The sequence below is a fragment of the Pelobates fuscus genome, chromosome 5, assembly GCF_036172605.1.
Source record: "Pelobates fuscus isolate aPelFus1 chromosome 5, aPelFus1.pri, whole genome shotgun sequence".
Taxonomy (NCBI): Eukaryota; Metazoa; Chordata; class Amphibia; order Anura; family Pelobatidae; genus Pelobates; species Pelobates fuscus.
The window spans coordinates 334,447,903-334,475,473 of NC_086321.1; positions in this window are offsets into that span (position 1 = coordinate 334,447,903).

Consider the following 27,571-nt stretch of genomic DNA (forward strand, 5'->3'; position numbering starts at 1 on the left):
TACTATTGACGGGGTGTACCGCTTACCTGGACCCACCAAGGTACAACCAGCTGCCCCCAGGGATATTATCCTCCGCTGCATATCATATAAGGACAAAGGACACTTGCTGACAGCCCTGAGGGACAAAACCCCATATACATTCGAAGGCTCCCAGCTCACGGTCTACCAGGACCTCACAAGGGCCACCCTACAATGGCGCAGATCTCTACAACCAATCACATCTCAACTACGCACGGCAGGGATCGCATACAGATGGGGGACCACACAATCCCTACTGGTATCACACGAAGGAGCCACACACAAGCTGGGAACTGTCTCCGAAGGACCAACGCTCCTGACTGCACTGGGTCTACACATGCCCACCGCTATCCCATCTGGGCCGCCAGCTAACATTGCGATATTTGAACCAAGAACTTGTGCAGCCGCGCCCCCACCAACCTGACTATATAACATACTACAGAAAATCGCACCAAGGCTGTTACCCATGGTGTGCCTGCGTGTTTGCTTGTTTGTTTTTTTTTTTCTTTCATGTTATCTACAAATGTTCTATAGCTCTCTCACACTCTTGACCACCCTGCCAACCATGACATACATGCTGTAACGCAGCACGAGCGATATAGCCTGACACGGCCTTAAAAGGTGTCTAATATACCGCACCTACACGCGGTCACAGACCGACGATCCCCGCTGGCAAACAAATTTTATATACCCCCCCGCCACTCCCATGGTTAGGGGCACCCCACGCAGAGGAGAACCTCAACACCAGAGGTGCTCAGACCTACACTACTAGCATGGAGAAGGGCTACTGCCCCTCTCATAACACAACAGGCACCACCGGTCACACTCCTTACTTCACCCCTCACTCTTACTCTACATGCAATCTCTAGATCGAGTCCTACATCACCCCCTCAACCTGTAATTTGTAAATGTAATCTTGACTTGTGTTACCTTGTTTAACTACCATATAAAACGGTGCCGATACCCTAACAAGTGATATGATCTTGTACCATCTTAACTGTATTGCTGATGTTTTGAAGTGCTAATATGTCTATGCAACGCACCAACAAAATAAAGAATTAAAAAAAAAAAAAAAAGATTCTGCAGAGCAATTCATAACAAACCCAGTCTCGCTATTAAAATAAATAAAGGATGTTTGCTACAAAATTCTCCCAAGTCAGATAGGCTTTTAGTTTGGCTACTCTGGCCTTAAATTGGAATTCAATTTAAATTAGACATGTGTGTTTGTTTTATTCCCAATCGAATTTCGTCCAAATTTGGACAAATTCAACAATTCAGAAGCGCTTGAAATTCCAATTTCTTATACAATGAAACAAACCCAAAAATTAAAGAGTTCAGAGAGAATTGATTCAAAAATATTTGGATCCATTCATTTCATAACAATAGCAAATTAAAGACATATTGATTAAGCAACTGAAACCTTAAAACTAAGAAAAGGGCTTATTTTTGCTCTTTTGGCCATTTAGTAGATAGCTCCCTAATGTGTATCCCTACATGGGATTGTCATAATTAGGAAGCTGTTGTGTTTAGTGGATAGTTCCACGGCCATCTTTAACGTGGGGCAAACGAGGCAGCTGCCCCGGGCCCAGTTACTCCTGGGGGGCCCAAAGCAGTTGCCCCGTGGCCCTGCCGCCCGCATAAAAAAAAAAATGTCAAAACAATATTTCCCTAATGGGCCCGCAGTTCTGGAATTGCGGCTGCACTGGGGCCTATACACTTAGGGCCACCCGGTGAGCATGCTCCAGCAGGGCTCCGGTCGGTGCTGTGGCCCTTTAAAAGCACGACCCCCTCCAGCAGGGTCCCTTGCTTAACGGCTGCATGGGAGGAAGTGACGTCCACGAATCACTTCCTCCCACCTCAAAGACAGCGGGTCGCGCGGGAGGCTGAGCCAGGATCTGGGGAGCAAGGAGAGCCAGACCCAAACTCCCAACCACCCCAGCCAGCACACTGGACCCCAGGGAAGGAAGCCTCTTGCAAAGGTAGGAAACTGAAGAGTGTCTGTCTGTCTGTGTGTGCGTGTGTGTGTGTGTGTGCCAGTATGTTTGTCTCTGTGTCAGTATGTCTGTATGTGTCAGTTTGTATGTCTGTCTGTCTGTCTGTATGTCTGTGTGTGTGTCAGTATGTATGTCTGTATGTGTGTCAGTCTGTGTGTGCAGGGACGTTTTAGCCACGAGGCAAACAAGGCATTTGCCTTGGACGGCATTCTCCATGGGGCGGCAAAAAACGCCGTCCCCAAATGCTCAGGGCAAATGCCTTGTTAGCCTGGTGGCTAACTGACATGCTGGGCTGGCGGGCTCTTCCTCTGAGCGGTCTGCTCAGCTCCCTTGCACGACGCAGAGTGAGGCTGGGAGCCGGAATATGACGTAGGGCAGCACAAAACCAGGATACACCACTTTGTGAGTGTCAGTATGTCTGTGTATGTGTCAGTATGTATGTCTTTGTCAGTATGTATGTCTGTATGTATGTCTGTCTGTGTGTCTGTATGTTTGACTGTCTATGTGTCAGTATGTATGTCTGTGTCAGTTTGTATGTCTGTGTGTGTGTCAGTATGTATGTGTGTGTCAGTTTGTGTGTGTGTGTGTGTGTGTGCCAGTGTGTATACCTATGCATGTATCTGTGTGTCAGTGTGTGTATCTGTGTATCTGTATGTAGCCAATGTGTGTATCGGCATGTATGTCAGTGAATGCCTGTGTATCTGCATGTGTGTCAGTGTTTGTATCTGCATTTGTCAGGTTATGTATCTGTGTGTCTGTATGTTGTCATTGTGTGTGTCTGTGTATCTGTATGTTGTCAGTGTGTATATCTGTACGTTGTCAGTGTATCTGCATGTGTGTCAGTGTGTGCATATGTGTGTCTGCATCTGTGTCAGGTTGTGTGTATGTGTGTGTGTCAGTGTGTGTAAATGTGTCTGTACAGCTGCATCTGTATGATTGTGTATATCTGTGTATCTGCAAGTGTTTCAGTGTGTGTGTGTATCTGTGTGTGTATGTGTATCTCAGTGTGTGTGTGTGTGTGTGTTTGTGGCAGTGCATGTGTATATGTGCATACATCTCCGCATTCAAACGCCAACACTACACGCAAATACACACCTGCATTCAAACTTCAACACTACATATAAACACACCTCTTTTTTAAAGAACAAAATTATATATAAACACACCAGTGCATTAAAAACCAACACTACACATAAATGCATGCTTGCATTCAAATGCCATCTCCACATACAAACACACCCCTACATTTACACAAACATACTCCATACAAAAACATGCTTACACTCAAAACACAAATACTGCTCAGTGCTAAATACAACCCTGCATGCATGGGAAAATGGTAGAGCCCCAGCTGCCAAAGCATTGTTGGAGTTGCACGACAGATGTGGATCTACCTTTTGCCCCCTCTTTGGGGTGGGGGGCTTGTTTGCATGCCAGGGAGGTGGGGGGGGGGTGACAGGGCCCAGGGGGTCCAAGCAAATGTTTGCCCAGGGTCCAATCAATATTAAAGATGGCCCTGGATAGCTCCCAAGTTTGATATCCGTAAAATCTCACATAAGGGTACGATTAGGTCTACTAAAAAGCCGAAAGACCAAAATGATATTGTCACCCCGGAGACATGTTACAGCATTTTACTAAGCCACCCATCACTAAGTATCAAGAAATCTCTCACAAGAAACTTACTTAAAAGAACGCTATCAGCAGGTTTGCTTTTTAATATCAAAATATGTTTATGTTATAAGATCTTGTGTCGCCCTAAATAGCCTGATTCTATTCTAACTTTCTTTTAGTTTCTTTGTTTTTTTTATTTGCATTTTCCTATAAAAATTGAAATAAAAGATCAATATTATGAATGTGATGCACATTCACAGTGGCAGACTCAAAATTTGTGACATTCAAGGCATGGGGTCAAAAGGGAGGTTGATGTCACAAAACTAATTGGTCAGACAGGATTAAGGATCTAATGACCTGTGAATAATCCATGTTTGCAGATTCAATTCCTGCCAATGTCAAGTCATCCTTTCATCATTCCTAAGTCAATAATAAGAGCACCATTAAGTTGGATAGTAATTTAAGACCCCATGAGGTACTTGAAATCTAGCTAATGCTTAATATTGGACTTCCAAGTTACACATTTTTATATTGTCATTTGTTATTAAAGAACCTTTATTGCCATTGGAACCATTGTGAGCTTAAATATGCTTATAAATCACAGTAATATTCTATTTCAGCAAATATGATATATTGCAAGCAAGGTCTTCATATTTAATAAATACATTCATCTTGGATTACTTAGATTCGTTGGACGAGTGCGTAACAAGATCTTTTGATCCTGTTTGCTATAGAAGCTATATGCATCTGTACAGCGCTACGGAATCTGATGGCGCTATATAAATAATACAATGATAATAATATTACCATAATAGTCACATATTTAATGCTTAATTATTTTCCTTAAAAATGGGGGAGCAACCATTATGTGAAGCTTTATTTGTTGCGATATTATATGCGTCCATTATGTGCAGGGGTTTGTTTTTTTTAACAGCTTTTTAAAAGTTGCTGATAACATTATAGATGCTAATAACATAGTTGTTGATAACATAACATAGTTGCTGAGAACATGCATATTTCCTAATGCATTACATAAACTCTTATCCTGATCCCTATCTCCCAATTGTGATCCTGATACCTGTCCTCTATCGTTTAAGAACATGAACATTTCCTAATGCATTACATGGATAAATTGCACTAAAATACAATTAACTGATAGGCCATAAATCCTATATTAAGTATAAAATCAGTAGGATGTTTGCCATCAGTTTTCAAGAAAATGAATGTCTCACAACAAAAACAGCGACTTTTAGTTATGCGACTATTACGTGATGAATTGCATTTGAAACAATTTTTGGACTGAAAAACGAGGGTGCGGCCATTATGCGGTGGCGACTATTATGCAGTGAAATACGGTAACTATAAAGTAACCTAAGCTGGCTGTGCCTAGAGGTTAAACATGGACCCAGATGTAATGAAGATACCTGCTCATCCTGGGTCTATTTATCATCCCTATCCTAAAAGTGAAGGACAACACAGCCACTAACTTGTCTAGGGACTGTGGGATCTTAATCATTCTTTGGAAGTTGGGCTCAAAGTTCTGATTTGTCACTTTTTGTGTGTTAGATGTCTAAATATAATTATGTACACATACAACTAGCCATTGTAGGAATAAACTGACTATAACAGTCTTTTATTTAAGATTCCATATGTGATGTATTCCCAGAGCAAATGGATTTCACCGAGACGAGATTAAATTTAGAAGTGTGGATAATCGAACCACAAGGATTTGTTTAATGAAATTTAAACATCTAAAATGTGAGGGGATATTTTAATCCAATCTCTTGTCATTCCCCTTGGGGTTAGTTAGTCTTTTCCTTTCATGGTAGTCGAATCAAGAGAAACAGAATATATACCTACTTTGTGCATCTACAACAAAATCATTTTCAGTAAATATTTTAAGCAGTTGCACAGAACCTCAAGGGAAAAGACTGGTTAAATCTGTCTGACTTTCCTCCCATTTTGGGCTACATTTAAACCATCATGCATTTTTTTCGGATTAATAAATCATTCCAAGACACAACATGGGGCACAATTAATGTATTCAGTTAAATAAATTGCCCAACAATGTTTTTACCCACTAAGGGTCATTATCAGGCTTGGGTCAAAACATTTCCAGCTTAACAAAGACCCTTTCTGGTTTAAAATGTTTCCTGATCATTTATATGACTGGATGGACACACACTTGGAGCCATGACATTTTATTTCAGTAATTATTGAGGACCTGGAGGTGGAGATACTGTCTTTGTGTGTACGGCATGTGAAGAGCATATCTGCTTATTTTTTATTTTTTTATTTTTTTTGTCTGAGCCACTGACTTTGCTTCTGTCATGAAAGAAAGGAAAAACTTTCTTGGAAGGTGGTCATAATTTGTTTTCAAAGCCCAATTCTCATTTCACTTTAAATTCATTTTTTTTGATGCCCTAATTAATTTAGATACCATGAACATTTTCAGCTAGCCAGCAAAGTATACGTTGGTTGGAAACTCCAGGTGGATTAAAGTTAAATTGACATTATAGGCACCCAGATCACTTCATCTCATTGAAGTGGTCTAGGCAGTGCCCTTGTCCCCTTAGCCCTGCAATGTAAAACATGGGGAAGTTCTAATGTACTCAGGGTTCTCACCGCACAAGTACATCAACTTGACCTCGCATGAGGAGAAGACCTATTTATCAAATAGGGAACTTGGCACTCTAAAGAGGTAAGTGGGGAAAAAATACACTCCAATACAATCCAGGTTTAGAGTTCCTTTAATTAACCACATGCATCTCCAGGGTCCTGCTTTTCTATAGTCTTATTTAGGTATACTTTTCTCTCACGTATGACTTGTGGGCCAACCACTGCCTTACAGATGTGATTCTAGAAGTGTTTCCTCGGGTTTCTGGATTCTAAACTCTTAGTATCCTACAGACGTATTTCATAGAATCTAATCTTATCCACAGTCACACAAACCGCTTTAGGGAATGATGTAGTCATTTACTGAAAGTGTTTTGTATTATGGATTCTCCTTTGAGCCCAAAATGTCTTGTAATGTTATAACCTGCTAAGAAAGCTAGTTTACTGTCATCTATAAAATTATCTGATATTCACTAAATATATAATTATAGAGAATGGGGTGAGGCAAAAATAGCTGTTTTAGAGAAATTCTCTAACTGTGCTAACGTCACAGCTTGACTAATTTACCCTTAGATTGGTAACTCGACTTTATTTTGCTGAAATGTTGAATTTAGTGAAAAAGCTTGTCTATATTTAAAGGGGTACTGTCACTTGTCTGGAAATAAAAATATTGAAAAAAACATGAAAATAGCCTTTTATGCGATCCTCCATTTTTGTCTATATTTATTTTAAAGATTTAGCAAATTACATCACAATCCAGTTCTGGCCAGGCCCACCAGGGCACACATTGCACATTATGAGAACTGCGACCTCTTACCCAAATTCAGTGCATAATATGTTTACGCCATCTTGTCCTAGATTAATGCAACAACAATTCAAGGCCTTGCCTACGTCAACCTTACTGTTAGTCCAAATAAAGATTAAAGATGTTTAGGTCATGACAATAGACTAATAAGGATGTTTTTTCTTTACTTTTCATATATGAACTGCTTTTAACCATAAGATGAATTAACCCATAAATTACCAGTAGTAATTAGAAATGCTATACTATATATGCCTGCTTGACCAATGCTGGGGTGACTGGTCCTCACAGGGTGACATATACTGAGAAATTACCTGTATAATCAGAAAGGGTATGTTATACTAATACTTTATATATTGCAAGCATATTTTCATTTAAAGAGACACTATAGTCACCCAGACCACTTCAGCTCAATAAAGTGGTCTGGGTGCCCGGTCCCTCAGGTTTTAAACATTCAGATGTAAACAAAGCAGTTTCAGAGAAACTGCTATGTTTACATAGCAGGGTTAATCCAACCTCTGGTGGCTGTCTTCCTGACAGCCGCTAGAGGCACATCTGCGACGCTGGATGCGAAATTCGCATCCAGCGTGCAGAACATCCAAAGGAAAGCATTGAGAAATGCTTTCCTATGGACAGTTTGAATGTGCGCGCTCCACTCAGGAGATGTCGGCGGCGGGGGAGGAGAGGTCACCAGCGCCGAGGGAGCCCGGCGCTGGATTAAAGTAAGTAACTGAAGGGGTTTTAACCCCTTCAGCGCCAAGGGAGGGGGACCCTGAAGGTGGGGGCACCCTTAGGGCACTATAGTGTCAGGAAAACGGGTTTGTTTTCCTGACACTATAGTGATTCTTTAATTCTATATACTCTGCTTTATGATATATTAATAGATTACGTTTTTGTATGTTTACATTCATTTGTATATATTCATTTATATTCAATAAAATATTTTAAAAAGACAAAACGTTATTGCTTCCAATCCCCATTTTTTTAGTGTATTCTCAATTATTTATATATTTTAAATAGAGAAACTCTTACCAACAATATAGTATTTTTTGCTAAAGATATCTGTATGGTAAGCCCTGCTAAATTTTATGTTTTAAGATGTTATAGTGCCAAATAGGGGTACAAGCGGTTACATCTTCTGTGCTGACAGTCAGGTACAAAGCACAGATAATTAAACGTTGATTGGCAGGATGCTTATATGCATGTGCTCAGTTACAGAATAAAAAGGTGTGAGTGTCTACATTTAATTTAACTTTGTATACAACGCAAATATATATTTGTTAAATATAGGCTATACAAACATTGTTGTATTAAAAAATCGTTGGAGTCGCAGTTCCTTGAAATAATGAATTCCTCTCCAACATCGACAGAGCTGCTTTCATATAAAATCTAATTTGTAATTATACAAATGTAACACCCATCCTCTGCTCCCACCCTGGTCCCGCCCCATTCGTACATGATTTTTCCTTCTTGATAAACATTTTCAAAACACTCCTCCATCATAATGCAGACATAATGGCGTGATTGCGAGTGAATTTCAGTATGAATAGAATGACATCTACAACCCTGTTCCAATATTCCTCTAGCACAGAGTGAGGTATGCTTTCTAGAGGAATAAACACAGCAATGTTCTGTAGTTGCTGTTACGGAGAGCAGGAGAACCGTCTGGAAGAGGAGTCTCCTGCTCTATCCTGTCACTCAATTCTTGGCATAGCCCTGTATGTAGAATACCGAATGACCGGTGACAAGAGGGACCATATCCTTGTATAGGGTTTTATCTAAAAAAAAAACCTATATATTAGCTGGAGATGCTGCCAGCAGAATATATCATTTAAATTGTATCTACTTTAAAGTTAACATGTTTGTATCATGACAGACAGTTATAGTGCAATGAAAATATGAAAAGCATCATAAATTGTGACCTTTGCTTTGTTTGTTCATCCATTTTATAGTTAATAGTTTACTCCAAGAGTCCACTGCAGCATCTCATTATTTGGTGGACTCCAAATTCTGTAATCCTTTGGCAGCCACAATCCCCAAGGTTCTATTTAAAAAACTATGTGGATCTTGGTAAAACAAACAAAGATATTTTGAAATATCTTGCAAACCGACAATTTTACTTACTGTCATAGTTTGTCCCTATTTATCACATTTTGATCCGACAATTTTATCAAAAAGAAAACACATCTCGTCTTGCTAAAATTACTTCTTATTTAAGTATCAAGGCCAAATATAAATATCATTTATGGAAAGTAGACTTTGCGATTTTTACTCCAAAACATCTAGAATGAAAGTCGGATTAGAGGAAGAGAAAGAAGTAAAAAAAAAAAGGTCTGGGACTTGGGTAGAAACTTTGAAGAGAAAATGGCTCCGAGGAGATTGTAGGGAATGGAATGAGGAAGATGTGGATAACACTTTTCTGCAAATGTAAACAGAAAAAAAGAAGAATTAATATGCAAGATGAAGTGGAGAAAAGGGGGACGGGAAAACATAGAGCAGAAAGAAATCAGACATTGAGTAAAAGAGAAAATGGTTAGTGGAAGAGAGGAAACATAATGAGAAAAAAAAAGGCCACTTGAAACGTACAGGAGCGGAAAAGGGGAAATTGAGTTGGGTGAGATATATGAACTGCATTGTACACTGACAATGTTAGTATAGATCAAGAAAAGAGAAAACGAAAATCTATTTCCATTTCTTACACAGAAAACACTTCTTTCAATGCATCTAACTGAATGACTTCATTTTCCGTTGTCATTGTCAAGTTGTCATTTTCTGAATGTGTGCGTGACATGACCTAGAACTGGTAATTTATAAAATTTAAAAAAAAATAGGAAAAAGACATAGGAAATAGGAACATTCATACATTAATATTAAAACACACACACACACACATATAATTTATTTATAAAGTATTTTACTAGGAAGGATACATTGAGATTTCTCTCATTTTCAAGTATGTCCTGGGTCCACAAACATCGCACTGTTACAATATTACATTCTATGGTATAATATAATATAAAAAAAATAAAAAATAAACTACAAGATACATATAGTCAACCATTAGATGTACATTCTGCATTGAGGTATGTTGCCATATATCTGTTTCCTTACTGTAGGGCTTAGGCAGGATTTGTTTCTGTACAGGATACCTAGTGTTGGATAAAGTTTTGAAGAGAGTTTTTTAATATATATACATACACAATATTCCCCTTCTGCTCTGTTAAATACGCCCACACATGTATTCAAAGCTCTTATACTCTTACCAATAAACCGTGGGCCTCAGTTGAATGTCTTCTATGGACCAATATATTATTACTATTATGCAGCCACTTGATTACCCCGATTCACTTTCTTATGTATTCTACAATGAAAAAACATAAATATTCCCTTTGGTTTATTGAAATTGAAAAATCTTTGTATCTACTCTATTCAATGTGCAGGCATTATGCTGTAGTGAATAGCATTTATATACAGAATAAATACATTTCAGTTACCAATGCTAAACTATTTTTAACAATGTTATTTATCAGTTTGCTGTATAATATTTTCACTCTATTATATCTTGTCTCTGAAATTACTTTTCCGTAATACCTTGTATTTCTTTTTCTATTATAAACGCACCTGCTTCATATCATGAACTTTAGTCTAAATTAATGAATCACAGGATAATGATGTACAACTACCATTATCTCTCAAAAGAAATGTCCATTTCTTTGCTTTCTTAATTTATACAAAGATAATTTTAACACTGCTTTGTGCAAGAATAACCTTAAGAAATATATATCATCTCATGCATATATTACAATCTGGCTCAGATTCATAAAATGTTCTTTCTTCTTACCAGCTTGAATATTGTGGAACATACAGTATATGGACAAAATTATTGGGACACCTGACCACCACACCAGCAGGGAATTTTATGACATAGCATTTTAAATACATAGACATTAATATGTAGTTGGTCCCCCTTTGCAGCTATAACAGCTTCCACTCTTCTGGGAAGACAAGATTTTGGAGTGTTTTTGTGGGAATTATTGCCCATTCATCCAGTAGAGCATTTGTGAGGTCAGGCACTGATGTTGGACGAGGAGGCCTGACTCACAATCTCCATCCAGTTGATGGGGGTCAGGTCAGGGCTCTGTGCAGACCAGTCAGGTTCTTCCACACCAAATTCAACCAAACATGTCTTCATGGACCTTGCTTTGGGCACTAAGACACAGTTATGTTGGAATAGAAAAGGGCCCTCCCCAAACTATTCCCACAAAGTTGGAAACATCGCATTGTCCAAGATGTGTTGGTATGCTCAAGCATTAAGATTTTGCTTCACTGGAAGTAAGTGGCCTAGCCCACCCCTGAAAAACAGCCCCATACCATTATTCCTCCTCCAAAAAAAACCTTACAGTTGGCACAATGCAGTCAGGCAGGTAACGTTCTCCTGGCATTCGCCAAACACAGACTTGCCCATCAGGCTGCCAAACAGAAAAATGTAATTCGTCACTCCACAGAACAGTGGCTTTACATCACTCAATTCAACGCCTGGCATTGTACTTGGTGAAGCTTGCATGCAGCTGCTCGGCCATGGAAACCCATTCTATGAAGCTCCTGCTGCAAAATTTTGTGTTGATATTAATCAGCTATGGAATCAGCTGAGCGTTGGTGACTTTTACGCACCATGCCCCTCAGCACTCGGTGACCCCATTCTGTGACTTTACATGCCCTTCTGCTTTGTGGCTTTGCTGCTAAACACTTCCACTTTCCTATAATACCATTTACAGCTGACCGTGGAATATCTAGTAGGGATGAAATTTCATTAACTGACTTATTGCTAACATGGCATCCTATCACAGTAACAAACTTCAATTCAGTAAGCTACCATTTTTTTTTTTTACAAATGTTTGTAATTGCAGACTGCATGGCTAGGTGTTTGCATAAAGAATAGTTAAATTCCCAAGGAAAATTCAAAAACAAAGAGGGTCCTAGGATGCCCCCCTCAGCTCAAGGTGTTAGAGATAGGGTTGTATCTTCCTATATCCTATAGTAGCAGCCATGCCTCAGATAAACATTAGAATCCTCATGAAGCCTCAATTACGTCATCATTGCTAGATTAAATATATAATGCATTGCATACAATAATGACACTGCGTTGAGCTACAAATTTTTAAGCTGGTGCTGGCAAGTAAAATCCCAAATTCAACCAAATCATGGCAAAGCAATAGCTCAAAAAAGATCCTCTGCAGTTCAACCAAATTGATTTTTCAAGTTCCTGAACTCCGAATCGAAATGTAGCCAAATCACAATATCAACGTCTTACACAATGGCTAAGCATTTTGATTAGTGATTCTGAATTCCGCCCATGGTGCCAAAAAATAGTTATCTATGTTCTCTTAGTGACTTGGGACCAATATGTTGGATCAGACCAATGACTTGTCATCCTTGTGAGGGCATATGGCACATAGCACCTGGTGCTTGGCCAACCCTTGGTTCTTTGGAGAAGCACAATATCTGCCTGTCAAGACTTCTCTGGTTGCCATGGCATTCTTTGTCTGTTCTTTTCAGCTGAGACTCTTTGGCTAGTAAAAGGCTAATGAATGGTTGTTGAATAAGTAGGAAGCAATTACTTTGTAAGGAGCAACAACTAAATTAATATGGAACATATTTGTTACACAAGTTATGTATGACCCATATACATTTATAATAAATTCACACACACTTTGTGGGCTGTTTTTAAGCCTTATTTAAGACAGGGACGCTCCTAGTTTGAGGTAGGCACTTTTCCTGGCATCGCTACTTCAGAGAAAAAATAAATATGGATGGAAACAAAAACCACAGTATAAATCAACAGAGCTAACTTCTCGAACCCTAAACGTTAACCACTTACTTACTTTTCTTGTCTCAGGAAAGGTGGTGTGACTGTTCAGTAAAAAGCTAAGACTTTTCAATTGTTTCACAGCACAGTCAGGCGCTTTACCTCATTTCCTCAGTGAAGTTAAGCATCGAATTAAGGTAAGAAATTAGATAGCTATGAAACTGTATGGACCCTCTGTTGACGGATGCTCCTGGTGCTCGCCAAGGACCATCAGCACCGCACCAGACACCATAAGCACTGCAGACCCCACGAACAGCCGCAGCTTGGTTGAGGTCTCGCCGTCTCCTTCCCACCCTGGACCTATGACAAGACTCCAGGCTCCAGTGGGTGAACCTCTCTTCTTTCAGAGAGCGTAGCAGGAACAGCTCTTACAAGAGCTAGTGATTATCCAAGGGAGTATGATGATCATAGCAGTTCCCTACAACACGAGACGAGGCTGCGAGTTGAGGGTAAGAAGGTCTGACAGTTTAATGGCACAGGCTAGATTTTTATACAATTCTTCAGGCCAGGGAAACACCCCTTGGACCTGATGGAGCACCGAATTACAAGATGTACAAACCAATCAAAACAGCAATCAACAGTACGACACTCCCACATAAGTAAACAATCCCTCCCCTCTGCCTGTGATATAATTAAAGTAGCTAATACAAAAACCTAATTATCTTTTGACCGACCGCACGTATGATTTCATGCCCAAAACAGTTCAGAGAATTAGGCTGTGCGGCCGGTCTATATCTAATGATAAAAGTTCACTTTGAATAGACGAACAGGACTGTTCATGCACAAAGTCAGTGTTGAAGTGCCGTTCGAATTGTCGAACACCGTTCGACTCCCGTCCAAGAGTTGAAGTCCCAGAGAAGGTAACTTTTCAGCAGTGTTCGTGCCGTCGCGTGTCCGATTTGAGTTTCATGAACTCGACAACAAAACACAGCTGAACTTGTTCGACTTTATTTTTATTTATTTACGAAATGTGCCTGTAGATTGATCACATCAACTTGTGCGTACAACTAAACTTCTTTGAAGTCCTTATCTATCCAATTCGTTCAGCATGATGCCTAGGTAATCTCGAGATCTTTATAATCTTCTATTCCTTCTATGTGTCACCTATTTACAAAGAAAACTTCTGGAGCTATAAAAGTTACTTCATAACATCATTTAATTCTAGAGATTATAAACTGGAGATAATAGTGACCCCTTGATACTACCATATTCTACATGATAGTAGTGATCACGATCACAAACCTAAAACAATGTACTTTTGATATATCGATCAATACCCCATAACATGTATTAAACAAACTCACCAGTTTATTACTGTTTAACAAATGCCAAACAATTTAGCCACAAGCTGGACAAAAGGTAGACCTTCGCATTCCTCTTCCAGCCTTAAATCCAAATATTGATGTGTCTTCTTTTATATCCCAGAGTTCTATTTTCCTTTGCTTTATTGTTTGCTTGTATTTATTGTTTGCTTCTTCAGACTCAATGAGGATAAGTGCAAGATAATTGCATCTTGGACATAAAAAGCCAAGGGCAGAGTATAGAATATTTGATAGAGTCCTAACCTCAACATTTGAGGAAAAGGGTTTTTGGGTAATTATTTTAGATGACTTAAAGGTAGGCAGACAATGTAATAGAGCAGCAGGAAATGCTAGCAGAATGCTTGGTTGTAAAGGGAGAGGTATTAGCAGTAGAAAGAGGGAAGTGCTCATGCCATTGTACAGAACACTGGTGAGACCTCACTTGGAGTATTGTACGCAGTACTGGAGACCGTATCTTCAGAAGGATATTGATACTTTGGAGAAAGTTCAGAGAAGGGCTACTAAACTGGTTCATGGATTGCAGGATAAAACTTACCAGGAAAGGTTAAAGGATCTTAACATGTATAGCTTGGAGGAAAGATGAGACAGGGGGGATATGATAGAAACATTTAAATACCTAAAGGGAATCAACACAGTAAAGGAGTAGACTATATTTAAAATAAGAAAAACTACCACAACAAGATGACATAGTCGGCAAAGATTTAAAAATAATTAAGTACTACTTTACTGAGTGGGTAGTGGATGCATGGAATAGGCTTCCAGCTGAAGTGGTAGAGGTTGACACAGTGAGGGAGTTTAAGCATGTGTGTGATAGGCATAAGGCTATCCTAACTATAAGATAAGGCCAGGGACTAATAAAAGTATTTAGAAAATTGGGCAGCCTAGATGGGCCGAATGGTTCTTATCTGACGTCACATTCTATGTTTCTATGTAATCTATACAAGGACAGTAACAAAACAAATGTTGGATGCACAATATATTTTCCACGTACTGTGTGCTAATTTATCTTGGTGAATAGAGATTCCTGGTCAAGTAAACACATCAACAAGACTTTTTTGAACTTTCCTAGTCTGAACCTGTGATGCAGAGTTTTCTCCCTTATGAAATATTGTAGTTGGGGTGGTGCCCCTCATAAAAGACATGTTGTATTGATCATTATTGCGTCAAAAATGATGGCGACTGGGGGCGGGGCCTGACAGCCAAGATGGCCGGACGTGTCCTCTGAGGGCTCCTGCACCAGAGGGCACACCACTGTCCAAAATACCTAATCCACCGAAGCCCACAACACAAGCTGTCTGGATATCGATCCAGGACTCCACGCGGAGCAGACTGGTACCACTCCGGTACTGAACCGCCACAGTGAAGCCCGAACCGGCCATGCGGCCTAATACTGAGCGGGGCCTAGGGCATGGGGGAGGCGGCCGATCCCCCGGCTCGGGGCCCGCTCACAAGCGAGAGGAAAGCGAAGCCCTGCTACCCCCCCCCTTCGGACCGGCGGGGGTTATCCCGGTCCAACCTGGGGATGACAACCCCTGCGCAACCGCAAAAGCAAGCGACGACCAAACAGGACCCACGAGGCCCAAACAAGATGGCGGCAACGAAGCAGCCCGAGACGAAGCACACAATACACAAGCCCCCCGGAAACATAACAGAGTTCTGCGGCAGACTCATGGCTTACCTCTGCGCACAGTTCCACACCTGGGGACAAGCCTTTAGGTGGGCGAGGAGCGAGGCAGCAGCTTGGATCCGCCCGACGACCAGACGACGCATGTGCTGGATCCCTCCTCGGGCCTCCAAAAAGGCGCCGGGGAGGAAACGCCGGCACCTCATGAGGCGGGAACAGAAGTCAAGCTCCTGGAGCACCGACACTCGCTCCCGACTAAGCCAGGGCGAGAGCCGCAAACGAGGCCAGCCAGAAGACCACCGGGTGGCGCCGGAATCCTCGAGCCAGCGGCAGACCTTCCCGCGAAACTGGACACACGCAGTCCGCAACAGAGGACACCAAACAGCTGCAGGGACTGGTACTACAGAGCGAAATGAGCGGAGAGCCCTACCACGACCTGCCGGGGGGAGACCCTCACGAGGACAGGGACTAACCATACACACACTGGCATGGCGATTCCCAGCCCTGGGAGTGGGCTAAAGAGACACTTGCCTAAAATACCTTGTCTGTACACCTACAGCATTACCCTGCCTCACCGCAGCAGCACTTCACCACAAATGCAAGGCCTTCCCTCTGTGCCTCGCCTTTGACTCTCCTACCTGTCAGGCTCAAATTGTTGCTTCACATTTATATTGTTATCTTATCTTAGACTACATTATGTTTTGGCTTGTCTAGCATAAAAGGTAATGCGTGCACTACCGCACACCTCTATGTATTGCTTAACAACACACCAGTATACCTTCCACACTGACACTGTGCAGAGGTGTACTGACAGCGTTCTTGCCATATCTGACAACATGCTGGCTATAGTACGCTACATTCTACGCTAAAAGCACAACCAGGCCTATTTTTTATTCGTAAGCAGCCTATGTCACCAGTTGTCTATATTTGAAATCCATGCTCATGATAAACCTCTTAGGTGACTAGGCACAAATTGTTATCGTTAAACCATTTAGTTCGGCACATGTTCTCAAGCACGTTTAAAATGTATCGGCAAAACATACAATCTATATATCAGCCAATCTTTTCTAAAAGACACTCCACGAATGCCAATACAAATATTTTACTAGCTACGAGCCCACCACCGTTTATAACCAATCTTATAGCCTAGTATAGTTAACGTTGTCAATATCTCAATGTATTCTGGATTGTTCTCACAATGTATGTCGTAATCCAACACTATCCAGGTATAGAGAACATAGCCAACGCATAGACCTAGCCTAAAGTTCGAAACTATATGTTATTACTTAATTAACACGACTTGCTAGCACTGCCGTTGGTTTAATAGCATGTATAGATAGGCTTGTTGGCTTGTTTGCCTTACCTTTATTACTGATGCATCACCGAGCAAAACTGTTATATAATCCAATGTTTGAGCTAGTCGAGAATATTGTTGCAATTTATCTCTTTCTAACCAAAAATGTGCCTAACTATCGATTACCACAACTTGTACAGAAACTGTTTACTACCCTAATTTGATGTCGCTGTTGTGGCGCACCAAAGCTTATTGTTAATTTTGTGCACAACAAAAATAAAGAATTAAAAAAAAAAAAAAAAAAATGATGGCGACTCAATGCATCCTCTCTGTAAGCTATTTAATTAAAGGACCACTATAGTGTCAGGAAAACAAACTAGTTTTCCTGACACTATATAATCCTTAGGTTTCCCCCCTCTCCCCCCCCCCCCCCCCCCCCACCCTCAGGGCCCCTCTCCCGCTGGCCTGAAGGGGTTAAAACCCCTTCAATCACTTACCTTTATCCAGCGCCGGGCTCCCTCGGCGCTGGTGACCTCTCCTCCCCTCCAACGTCAGATCCCGAGTGGAGCCGAATGCGCTTGCATTAAAAACGCCTATAGGAAAGCATTTCTCAATGCTTTCCTATGGACGTTCTGCGTACTCAATGCAATTTTCGCATTGAGCGTCGGGGAAGCGCCTCTAGTGGCTGTCAGGAAGACAGCCACTAGAGGCTGGATTAACCCACAGTTAAACTGCTATGTTTACAGCTGCAGGGTTAAAACCTAGGAGACCTGGCACCCAGACCACTTCATTGAGCTGAAGTGGTCTGGGTGCCTATAGTGGTCCTTTAAGGATTTATGGTTAATTGTGTTTAAGCAAGTTATTAATATGTATTAAATACTAGTATATAGCAGGTGACGGGGGAGAAAGTACAGCGGTACGTGTTCCGGGGGGGAGGGGCACGGGGGAGATATTGCTTTAATTATATTATATAAGTTTATGCAAGACTGATTACGGTTTGGGAATTTGAAAGGGTCACACTGTCTTTTTACATCCATGTATGGCAAGATCTGCGGTAGCTATATGCTACATTATACTGATAGTTGATGTTGCTTTGGTATATATTAATGCTGCATTCATGCATTACAATAATATCAATAAAGATCTAAAAAAAAAAAAAAAGACTTCAGTCTACTGCACTTATTTTTGTGTTATGACTAAAGTTTATAAAAACCCAGATTAATTCATTTGATGTCAGGAGTGTGTCCAATGTGCATTGGGCACTGAGTTTGGCATCCAAAGGGTAAAAGCAGTATTTTTTCATAAAGAAAGGTATCACAAGAAAATTAGAATAAGGGATTAGTACACATACAAATTGAGAGGTCTACAGTAAATGGACAGTAACATAAACAAAATAATTAAAGGCTGCCAAAAAAACTAAGTTGTGGTACTTTAGCACCCTCTGGTGGATGAGAAGGTAAAGAACCTCTCTCAACCAGTCTGTCATGTTAAAATCACCAGGGACAGGCGATGACACTAAACATATGATTTTATTCCTGCCTGTCAATCTGAAAAGCAACAGGGGTTAGAGAAGAGATGAGGTGAGTGACTCGTGGGCAGAAATTCTGCACACGTTCCTTGTCTCAACTTTGATTGTATATTTATTGAGATGTCTAGATGTCTTAATATTTTTTTCTTTAAAAAAACAAAAAAAAAAGACACTATTAACGCATGATGTAATCTGCATGTGTGTTTGTGTGTCTGTGCATATATAAATTGTAAAAGGATATATAGATGGTGCATGTTTTAGCAGCTGATGCCCAGGAGTGTAACTCCCACTAAGCTCAGACAGGCCAGAGCAAATATACACAGGAGTATATTCCACCAATCTCTGCTGCTCAACTGGGGTTTAAGGAATATGTAGGTTAGCTATCATGAGTACAGTCAGTCATGAAAACACATGAATGAAACGATCTAGAAAGTTAAAAGAATGTTCAGCTACCTGCTATTTAACATGCACTGTTCTGCTGACAGATTTTCACATACAAAGTTATTATATCAGTCAGTTATAGTCACCTAGGAGATCCGTAGAAGATCGCAAAAAAACCAAGAGTAAAATGCACAATCTAAAAAAGAGGCGAATACTTCCTGCAAGGTGCTCCAGAAAGGGAGGGCCAATTCCTGAAAACATCAAATTGAAAAACAAGAAACCTGAAGTTTCTTCTAAAAGGCAGTCTTTGTTTGAAACAAGGAAGTGGAGACGATGTTTCGGCTGCAAACTTGATAAAGGCTCAGACAGGAGCCGAAACGTTGTCTCCACTTCCTTGTGTCAAATAACGACGACCTTTTAGAAGAAACCTCAGGTGTGCCTGGACATTTCTTTCTTTCCATACCGTAGAAGATCATGAACATTCAGAAGGAAACCCAACATTTCAATTAAAAAGTTTACTCAAACCATCATGACCACTACAGCCGGCTATAGTGGTTTTCATGCTAGGAGTAATGGAGAAATCTGTTTTGTAACGGATTATCCTCTTACCTGGGTCCCTGTAAAGATCCAAAGCGGTGGCAGAACGAATACAGAAAGGGCCCTGGTGCAAGGAATTTTAGGCCCCCCTTAGTGCAAGTGTGGCCAAAAGGTAGATCCTCAACTACAACCCCAACTATGCTTTTCCAGCTGGGGTCTACCATTTGCCTCTGAAAAATTAGCTCAATGACCATTCTTTCAGTGTAATGTGGTGGATAGGGTAGATAAGTTTAATATAGGGAAGAAGGTTGGCAACATGACTAGACATATATCAGCAAAGCAAAAAAAGTCATTTTTATTCAAGAACAGGGTCAACATATCATAAATCACTAAATTTTATGAGAGTCTGAAAGAGAGCCCCCACTTTAATCTAAAACCTCATTGGAAAAACTATGCAGATTTCTTTACTTGGGCTGCCAGGGCTACTCTGACATCACAGTGCTGCTCTGACATCACAATGCCCCTCTCAGCTAGCAATGCTGCTACTGCTTAGCAGACAGAACATGAGGCTAAGAGAGCAGTAGCAAATTCATTAACTGGTATTACACAGAAATTGACACCAGCTAAATATATCAGGCTAGATGAATGCCTAAGAAGAGTGAGCCCTCTGAGCGCTAGGAAAAATATCACCAAGGCCATCACCCCACATAATATGGACTGGAAGTTCACAAAAAACACAAGTAACAAAGTATTAAGCAGAAGGCGCTACTGGAGTGGGACGTGTGTGTACGACGTGGGAGATCGCCTGGCCTTCAAGGTGGGTGATTCTGGGAGATATCTTGTCTACACTAGCCTACCTGCTTATGGATTATTATTATTATCAATACCCACATCCATCTCCGTCAACCAGTCAGCCCTAGCGTAAACATGTTAAAGAACTCGTGATGTGTAACTGCATAGCCTTATTTTGGTTTCTAAGTCAAGCAAAGCCCCTTCTTCAAATTTTATTAAAGGGACACTGTAGACACTTTAGCAATTTCATCCCTTTGGAGTCATTATAGTGCCTGCAGTCCTACCACCCAAAACCCTTTAGTTCACTAATTAGAGGCCTTGGAATTGTGGCTTGCTTATGCAGCCTTAGCCACACCTCTCCTGGCTGTGACTGACACAGCCTGCATTAAAAAATAGTTTCATTTTCAATCAGATTTTACAGTCCAGCTCCGAAAATCAGTATTATAAATAAATGTATTTATAATGCTTGAGGATTCCATTAATGTGGCATAAAAATGTTCAGTAGTTTGATTTCTTCACAATTCAACTTCTGTTTTTCGTCTATGTGGGTTTTTTGGGGGGATTTTTGTTTCTCCCTCAATCTACGAAGCCATGCCATGTTTGTTGATACAGTATGTTTATATCTTATATGGTTTGCTTTTTCTAGAATGTCTTCTTGCAGACAGAAGATACTTTTACAGCTCATGTAGAGAGATAATTTAAAAAAATGGTTTCTAAAATAATCATACGTACATCAGTGTTACCATGGGTAATGAAGAATTCACATTGTTTCCTGTAAGAATGGAAGTAATAAGAAATACTGCCACATGAATTGAACAGAACCTGCTGAAATGTAGAAGTGACAAAGCAACAACGTTTATGAATTTTAAATTGTATTGTTTCGATGCACCGTCCTTTCAGCCGCATAACCTTTTATACATTTTATAGATCTGTGGTTCTTAACCTCTGAGTTGGAACATTAAATTGTTATATATCACATAACAATTGAGAAATGGGTGACTAAGATCATTTTACAATTGAACAATGGGTCGCCAAGGTAATGCCATGTGCGTAAGAATCACTGATAAAGATAATGCATTCAAAATGGACAAAGAAAAAAAAAGTACATTTAAAATTCCTGTTACTTCAGCTAATACATCGCAAGCAGTAAAAGCAAGCAGGCCCAGGGGTGAGGAATTCCTATCGCCTGAAGCCTGGAACGTGGAATTCCAGTTACCAGGAAGGCCTATTTTCCTGCTTTTAGCTGCTACAGGGGATGTGGGTGGTCAGTTCCAGGGCGGGGAGCCAGTGATCTGCACCTCCGATGCAGAATACACTAATCACTCCCTCACAATGTGGGCTTCACTAATGAGCCAAAGCGCAACCGCCGGTATTCCCAGCCAGCACTCTAGGTCAGTGAGTGCTGTGAATCCCAACCCACCCACAACTGGACCACCAGATAATTTAACCTCCACTAGACCACCAGAGATTTGGCTTTAATTTGTTACAATTTGGAGTTTAGTGAATAACTCCATGGCCATGTCCTTAGCTCTAGGCAGGAAACAAAATCGGAAATACTTTTGTGTTTTAGGACAAGTAGATTGGGCTACCGCTTTAGTCCCTTAGACAAATGAAGTTTAGTACATTTTAACATCCCTGATGCCCCTGCTGGACCAGAAAGAGGCACATTCTGCTCTGTGGGCATTTATCTTATCCATAAAGCACTATCCAACTGGAGTTAATGGCATAAGTAATTTAACCCCTAGTGTTTGTTCCTTTCTTCATGATTGTAACTGCTGGATGAGATGATAGCAGCCATATTGCAGCTGCCACAGCCTGTTCACAACATGGTTTTGTGCCGGTGTGTCCCTCACAGCTGACCACGCATGCAGTTCTGACTCAGGTGGGGGTAGGTAAATGGGCAGCTTGCGTTTGGCCAGTGAATGAGTTAGTTATATGTTGGACATCAAAGGATGAAGTACAATTCCTTTAACATCAGATCCCAGGGTTGAATTGCTGCATTTACAAAGCCACACTGTGCATCTGTGTTCTGATGCTCACCTACTTATACCCAGCTTCCTGGTGCCTCATTATGACATCATATGTGACATGGAACAATTCCATTGGTCTCATTTTATAATGTCAGTCTATGTGGCGTTTTTTTATGATGTATACACACTTATGACATCATGGCCCTCTGTAATCAATATCAACCCAGTATAGGGTATACATACTTCCTGGTTGTCCTTATTTCCTTGCCCTGTCAGAGTTCTTGTTACATGAGAGTGTGTTTATACTGTGAATTGGATTTACTGTTTTCTGACCTCATCTTGTTTGACCATTTTGGTCCCTGTAATCCTGACTTTAGCTTGACCTTTGATTCTATGTATGTCTGTTATCCTAGACCTCGGCCTGTCTCTCGTTTCTGCTTGCAGACATTTAATTTATCTGTCTTGGGCACTAGCCCGGACACTCTAAGGCCCTCCAGATGTTGCTGAACTACATCTCCCATGATTCTCAGCCTATCTATTTCATTCATAGAATCATGGGAGTTGTAGTTCAGCAACATCTGGAGGGCCGGAGTTTGGGGAAGCCTGTTCTAAGGACTGGCAAGTGTTCCTTTACTGTTTCCTTTAGGTGTGCGTGTTTGGGTATCTCCACTCCTGACAGGTTTGTATGTGTGATTACATGACTGAAAGCTGAATTATGTTCTATAAAGCGGAAAACTGCAATTTTTACTGTTTTGTTAACTGACAGGTTTTTTGAGATGGACCATGACAAGAGTAGACTAGCGATGAGGTTTAGTGATATGTTTTGATACTGTCAGACATGCTTGCTTGGTTTATCCTAAGGTTCCTGCATTTTGTCATGGGAATTTAACCCAGCTCTGTTTAGAACAATGGCGTCTATGCTCTTACTCCCTAATAGGAGTGGACATGAGGAAGAATGAGTTTGGAAAATGCACGGTCAAATTTTTGTTGGCACATTTCAGGTTACATAGTTACATAGTAATCTGGGTTGAAAAAAGACTAAAGTCCCCCAAGATTAACCTTGAAATCCATTATTTTATGCTGTTGATCCAAAGGAAGGCAAAGAAAAACAAAAAGCTTGCATCTTCACTTTTTCTAGTTCTGCAATATCCTTCTTCGAAACTGGTGCCCAAAATTAAATCACATATAAAGAGCCAAATTTTAATTATGATTATGTAAATCAATGCTCTTTTTAAACATGCATTGCATACAGTTGCATATTTTCTTATCTTTAATTGTTCCCAAGTTCTTTTCATTTAATGTTACCCATAAGTCAACCCCATTTAATGTATAATGTATAAGTGGCTTTTGGGTTCGTTATTCCAAAATGCATGACTTTGTATTTATCTGTATTAAATTTAATCTGCCACTTGCCTGTCCAGACCACCAATTTATCCAAATCCATCTGTAGATAAGTTATATATGTTCACACGGTACTTAATTACCAAGCTTTGTTTCATCTGTGAACACTGACAAATGACAAATGACTTACATCAAGATCATTTATAAACAGATTAAAGAGAGGCAGATCCAGGACAGAACCACTGTCCTGAAGGCACTCCACTTACCGATTTAACATTTTTCAACTTCAACTACTCTCTGCACTCTATCTCTAAGCCAGTGTTCTATCGAAGAACTTGATTTTTCATCTAAACCAATTGATTTTAGTTTTTTATAGTAACCTTTTGTGTGGAACTGTATCAAATGCCATAGCAAATTCCAAGTAGATCACATCCACCGGAACTATATTTCTACTAACTTCTTCATAGAACGCAATTAAAGCGGCACTGTCATGGCCGAATCCAGTTGTTGGTTTTTAACCCTCTTCTGACTCCACTACATCTAATTGCCCCCCTTGTCCCCCCCCCCATTGTCTTTAAGAGCCCCCACTGCCGCTCACAGGTGGAGGGAGGACAATAGTTCCCCCCATTGTCTTTTAGAGCCCACCACCGCTGCTCAATAGATCCCTCCCATTGTATTTTAGGGCCCCCACCAGCCGCTCATGGGTGGGGGCCAAGGGGGACCCTATGTCCCCCGTTTAGTTGAATAGCCCACTCGCAGGGCACAGGTGGAGGCTTGGAGTGGACACTATGTCTCCCCCTCTCCCCCCCGCTAGTTAAGAGATGCCACACCATGGGGCCATTAATTGGAATTAAATTTTGAACCAACCTAAAAGTACCGCTTGTCATCCTAACATGAATAAACAAACATCTTAATGGCAGTACGTTCGGGAAAAGTGAAAGGAGGCATCGCAAGATCACAGAGGAAATGTGAGAATTGTGGAAAATTTCTCTGACCACAGGAAATGGAGCACACTTTGTTCCTCCGCTGGTCATAGTTGGTCAGGAGTAGGAAATATACATAAGACAAAATAGTGCCTGCTTTGTCTTATGTTTTAAAAAAAAACTAGAGCAGACAGGAAGAAATTAAGAACAGATCCTGAGAGAGGGAGAGCAGAGGAAGCGATTAGGGAAAGGTAAGTTAGTTGCCTTGACCTGTTTTTCATAACTCCATGTTGATTCATGCTTATGATATTGTTGTTCAAAATTAATACTTGAGAATTATCCCTTAACAGCTCTTCGGATAATCCCAACCACAGATATTAAGCCCACAGGTCTGAACTTTCCAGGTTGGGCTTTTGAACCCTTTTTAAATATAAAAGAAAAAAATAATAAAACATTAAAAACAGTGGCATGTATGTTTCTAAACTAAACTTCCTAAGCCAGGAGAATGCAGCCTTTTCAGGCATTTCAGCTGCTAAGCACTGCATCTCCCCTGATGCTTTGCCAGCATTATGAGATATAGTCAATAACAACTGGAGTGCTGAAGATTGCCTACCGCTGCCCTAAGCACTTGTGGATAAGTACCATCTGGCCCTGGGGCTTTGTTTACATTAACTTTATTTAATTGCTGTAGCACTTTATCTTGTGTTAACCAATCACCCGTTTACTGTAAGGCTTTTGTAACAGGTACAGACAAAGATTTCATCTTCCCTATATACTGAAAGAAAAAAAAATATGTAGAATTTCTGCCTTTTTCTGATCCGACTTGATTAACTCACCCTTCTCAGATTCCAATGGACCAACACATTCATTCTTAATCTTTTTGGCATTAATGTACATAAAAAATCTTTTTGAGGTTTTGCTTTCTTTGGACTTTGAACATTTTATTTTGCAAGCCCTATTGGCATGTTTGTATTTGTTATAGGATGCAATCGACCCCTTTGATTTAAATGTTTTGAATGCCCTTTTCTTATCATTTGTTATTTGACTGACCCGTTTACTAAGCCACATCGGTTTTAATTTGCTTCAGTTATGTTTGTTCCCCAATGGTATGCATTTAAAAATGTACTTATGTAGAATTTGTTTAAAGACCTTCCAATTATCCTCTGTGCTTTTACCAGTATATAATTCACCATATGCTGGTCATATTATGGTCACTATTTTCGAAGGGCTACAGAGTTTGAAAATAGGTAAATTATTAGTTATAACAAGATCGTGACAATCTCTTCTCTGTGCGTCTAATAATTGAGACATGAAAGTGTGGTTTATCATGTTCAAAAACCTGTTTCACTTAGCTGAACTACTAGTCCCTCTGGCCCAATCAATGACAGGATAATTAGAATCTCCAATGGTTAGCAAATGACCCAGATGTGCAGCCTTATTAATTTAAGATAGCAGTTGCTTTTTGCAATTAGTATTAATGTTTGGGTACTGATAACATATTCCTACTATTAATGGATATCCCCTGTATCCTCCTATGCATATTTCTACCCATAAGGCTTTCACATCCTCACTTGTATCAACACATATAATTTGTTTAACACTTGGCTTCAAATTGGGTTTAATATAAATGTATACCATACCACCTTTTCTGTTTTTTCTATCATTCCTAAATAATATATACCCATTTAAATTAATAGCCCAATCACTTGTTTCATCCCACCAAGTCTCAGCAATCCCAATTACATCATATTGTTCATTGTGTGCTAATATTTCAAGCTCCCCTTTTTTCTTCCACAAGCTTCTTGCATTAGCAAGCGGACATTCCAGAACAGACATTTTAAGACATGTGTTTCTTGAACTCCCTAGTCCAGAACTCTTGTTCCAGACTGGCTAATGACTCCCCTCAAACCGAAACGCTGCACATACATACTCCAGGCACCATGATCACTTTAAATCACTGAGTTGGTCATGGTGCTTAGACCCCTATACCAGGGGCTTACGTGGTTATGATGCTTATCCGAGTTTAAGTTGAGATATTTAGGCTAATTTAACTAGTGTGGAAAATTCTCCAACTCAATTGCATTTACAACTTATCTATTTTAACCTAAATTTTCTAATTCTCTTTGTAGTTCATTACAAATCAGTGTTTGAATAAATCAATCAATGCTTTTATAAAAGCTCCTAAGAAGGAAACCAAGGGATATTAAATATATCTGGGAATATTTAAAGGGACTAGACTCAAGGTGGGCTGGAAAGCACAAATAGGGATGTGCATGGGGAAAATATTCGGTTCGGTTCGGCATTCCGAAATTCGGGACTTCGGCAATTTGGAACTTCGGGACCTGGGCACTTCGTACCCTATCCATATATCACTAAAACCGTCTCACTGATATATGGATAGGGTACGTATATAACCCTCAGGAGTTGATCCGTCCGGGTTGTGGGTAATCCGTATATGTGAAGATAAGAAGACACGAAAAACTGCCAATGGTGAAATATTGTAGCTCCAAAGGTAGAATAAATAAAAAGGAGGATAGTACACTCACATTTGGTGGAGCTTAGGCCAGCTCGCCCCAACCAACCCTTTTAAATCTTTCGAAGATTTTATTGATGTCAATAAATTCGTTTGAAAAGCCACTTTAAAACGATATTTTTGTGAAAAAAATGAAGAAAGTTAAATTTTTAATGACAAGACTGTAAACAACCCAATCTTACCTTCCTCTTCCCCTCATGATAATCATATTATTAATACGCATTTTAAAGAAAAATCTAAATTTTACCCTGCTTTTATGAAGACAGCTCCACTAACAGTATTTGAAAAATTGGTTACTAAAGATTTGGACAAACTACAGACAAATAAATATGACTCACATAATTTAACAAATACAGAAAGGAAAGCACTTAAAGAATTACAAGACGATACTGATATTGTTATAAAACCAGCAGGTAAAG